Raw genomic sequence first — 4481 nt, forward strand, 5'->3', positions numbered from 1 at the left:
TGTTCTCCAACTCTCCATAGTTCTCAACTAGTTGCTTTACTTCTTTTTCACAACTTTCCTCCTATATAAGCACTTTGGACTTGCTTGCACCAGAACCAAAATTACTTTTGTCATAGTCTGTGCTGTATTTTAGTGATTAGTGTAATTTTATCCTTTCGCAATATAAACTGCTTTGTAACAGAAACTATTTTAAATATTCTGTACTGTATTTTAGGGACTAGTATACTTGTATCTTTTTACAGTATGAACTGCTTTGTAACAGAAACTATTTTACTCACCACCATATCCTTGCAGCATCTACTACTGTCTTCTGGCAAATGATTTAAAAATTCCTATTTGTGGAGGTCTATACATCATTGATTTAAGTATTTTCCATATGATTTCCGTTTTTTCCCATAGGAAATATTTCACGTCTTGGTAACATGCAGCCCAGCAGGGGAAATTTTGCTCCCCAGGAGACATGTGCCAATGTCTAAAGACATTTTTAGTTGTCACAACTTATGGGCGCAAGGGGATGCTACTGACGTCGAGTGTGTGGATGCCAGTGATGCTGCTAAACATCCCACAATGCACAGAGCAGCCCTCCACAACAAAGCAACATAGGGTGCAAAATGTCAATAGTAGCTGAGGTTGGAAAACGGAAGCTTAATCAAATAGTTATAGCGTAATTTTTACATGTGGCTGCCTGATCGTTACTTAAGTCAGAATAGTGTATACCTGAGCAGCTTGTGGCAATGACATTGGGATTTTAACCACTTCCTAAATGTGTAATTATACCACTTCCCCAAATAAATGCAACTTTGCCCATATAATTTCTTTTAAGCCTCTCTAATTTGTTTTGAAGATTTGCATCCTCTAAAAGACCATATATATTCATGTATGTAGATATATGTGCACACACACACACACACACACACATACATATTTATGCACACAGTCTAGAAAAAAGAAAAAAGAAAGAACGCATGATAGGAAGGGAGGGAGGGGGAGAGGGAGGAAGGAAGAGAGGATCATTTCAATCAGTGAGCACACAGGTAGACTGGCAAACATTTAATCCAATGAATTACACTATTTGTTTTACTTTCTTTAGGGCACAAATTTACACCGTGGCATGCAGCCAGTATTCCTAAGTTTTTATCTATCATTCTATAAAACGACAATTTTAGCTTTTGTTTCTTGTAACATAGTATCAAATTATGTTCTTTAACTCAGTTAGGAATCTCATCTGTATTCTCTGTAAACCTGCAATATAATATTACCTGGAAACCATAATACATTCAAAAAATTGTCTCAAGATAGTGACATAGTTTGTTTCTTTTTTAAAATGTAATTACAATTTAATCATTCATTCTTATTTTCAGAAAATAAAAGGTATTTTGAAATTTTTAGAGCATCAAACTTACTACCTAAAAAACTGATGTGTGATAGGGGATGGTCATGAGGTAGGTTTTATCTTATCACTCCAGTGAAGAATGGCAATCATTTAGCTACTCTGAGTGGGTAAGGACACATTCTTTGATAGAGCATGGTTCTTGGGTCACATGTATACCACATAAATTCAAAAGATTACTCCTATATGTAAACCATATGATCACTAATATATAAGCTTATTTTTTTGTTTTCAACAGATAACTGGATTCTTTCAAACATTTATAAATGATAAGCACTGGTGAAGTGAAGACATCTTTTGGCACACTTGTGAAACCCATTCAAAAAAATAGTCACTTCTCATACTAAAGATAAATATAAAAGGTGCTGCAAGGATATATGAACATAAATTTTGAAAAGTTCTCATGAGAACTGCTGGGGAGGTCAGACTAAAACTTTCTACTAATTAGTCATAATATTGGTAAAATCAGTTACACTAAAACTTTCTATTGACTAGTCATAACATTAGTTATAATATTAGTAAAATATTAGTAAAATTTGAATGAACTCATATTTATGTTCAGGATTATTCAGAAATATTTCTGGCTGGCCTCTTATACTACATGTAACCTGAGCAGCTTTGAAAAGTAACTTAGTACCTATTACAACTGTTCTTGTTTTAATGTATTAGCATGAAGGGTCCCTCTACTGGATTAGATTTAACAACGCAAGAAGAATTCAAATATGACCACTGTTGTTCCCTACCACTGATGTTACACTTGCGAATGTTTCAAAGTACTTCACCATTAAAGACTAGAAGTTATAACTTTCCTAAGGAACACTATTCTTATTCATTAACACAGGTAAGTAGAAATGGAGGCTGGGAATAAGCAACACACACATAAGCATAATACATTCCGGACCTCATTTCCCACATTGGCTTCTGAGTTCTTAATAAGCAGCGGAAAACTGAAGGATTGTAATATTCTCCTTTGCCAGAAACAAAGAAAGTAAAAGGTGGTTCTGGATTAACCAAAAACTGAATCATGTGGCTCTGAAGAATTTATTAAGAAATTAATTTTTTTTCCAAATAAACATTTTAATATGCCTAATAATTTATTAGTTAAATACTGACTTGTAAAGTATATATACTTACTACTTTAAAATGGAAAGGGCCAAGGAGGGGTATACCTCTTTTTTTATATCAAGCTGAAATCAAAAAAGAAAACAATTCTGAAGTCAGTTCATCTTTAAGTCACTTTAAACTTTATTTCTCTGGAGCAGATTCAAATCATGAATATTAAGATCCTGGGTTGGAAATTACAGTCTTGAGTAATGTAGATTTTATCATCTGAGGAAAACAAAAATCTTCACTAGCAATTCTAATTTGTAGTTTCAAAAACTAGGAAAAAAGATTCTTTAGAATTTTTTTTTTTTAGCAATTTCCAAGTTATAGGCTACTTGTGTCATCCCTACATTAAAATAAGAAAAGTGCTATAATTTCATTAAATTGCTAAAATAAGAATGTATTTAGACAACAATATGTAAATGCCACCACTACCCTCATTAAACAAACAATTCTAGGACATTGTGTAAAATGCTCGTTTCAACTGTTGCTCAGTTTTCTGGCTTTATTCTCTGACCCTCCACCTCCCTTCCCGACGTCCACTCTGCCCAGACTATTTTTAAGTTTCAGGAGTGTAGTGGCCCTTGAACGGTTCCTTTTGCCATGAAAACCTTCCCTTACATCATCTGTCTTTAGGAATCAGTTCAAATGAAACCTCCTGTGTTTAAGTCCCCCGGTTTCCCACAATGCTTTGTGCATCCATCGCAGCACCCATCAAAGTGCAGCAGTTCCGTGTTAACACGCTCGTCCTTCCCACACCCACACCCGGATACCTTCATCTGTGTGTTCTCAATATCTAGGTGCTCGGTGTTTGTAAAATTATAAAAGTAAACGTTTTTGAGGCTATTCGTTTCCTCTTAAACCCATCTGTTAAAGATTTCTTTTAAAAATGTGAGTTGAAGGAAAACACTGCAATGTCTACACAGAGTATCTCACCTCTCACAACCCACGTGTATTAGACATTTGTTTTTCTAACATTAGTATAATTAATTAGATCAAGAAGCCCATTTCTGAGATCTAAGGACAAAGGGCTGTAACAATGCACAAACCAAATACGGTTAAAAATCTGAAATATGTGGAATTTGCTTTAAAGTAGAAAAGAGCAAAGAAAAAAAAAAAACATGAACTGCCCTTGAAAGAATGATGGTATGTATGTTTATCAAACACTCAGCTTCATTTAGGCATTTAATTAAGCCGTTTATTGCTTCAAATGTGTCACCATGAACATTTTAATGTACACTTCATAGCAGTAAGGCCTCAATTTTCACCACCTATAAAATGTGAACCCACATTTGGATTCTTTGTGTCACCAATTATTACATGAGTTTTGTACAACAAAGAGTCTGAATGTGTATTTTGTAATAGCAAAAATGCTTATCACACCCCTTGGCCTAAGCGTCTCAAAGTATATTAATAGTTGGCCACATTTTTTTTTTTTTTGTTTTTTTTTGGAGGAGGTAGTTCCACGTTTGGCCCATTTATTCATATACATATATAAAATATCTTAGATACTAACTGGTTCCACCAATTGCTAAATAACCGAACAAAATTTTCATTTGCTTCTTTATAGATGCTTCATAAAATATTCAATGTTTGAGGTTAAGTTTTGTCAAAATGTTTTCTAAATGATTTGGTAACTAGTGGAATTCACACACTGAAAGGGGTTGCAGCAGCTGGAAATGGGGGATGTTCCTGACTCCGACAAGGAACTTTCTCTTAAAATAAGGCTGTACATAAGGCTTTTTCCTTTGACCAATTCCTAGAAAATGAGTAACTTGGAAAAGTCATTATATAGAATTAGGAGATTGAACAATACCACAGAGCATCTCCAGGCAACATGCTAATAAGCTAACTGAATGCTACGTTAATATATTATTTCTTAAAGGTTTATAATATCTCCATGAAAATACTGAGTGTTACGAAATCATGATACTTATGATATCGTGAAATCATGAATACCCACAAATGAACCTACTTTGTTTTAGGG

Source organism: Acinonyx jubatus, chromosome A2, assembly GCF_027475565.1.
Source record: "Acinonyx jubatus isolate Ajub_Pintada_27869175 chromosome A2, VMU_Ajub_asm_v1.0, whole genome shotgun sequence".
NCBI lineage: Eukaryota > Metazoa > Chordata > Mammalia > Carnivora > Felidae > Acinonyx > Acinonyx jubatus.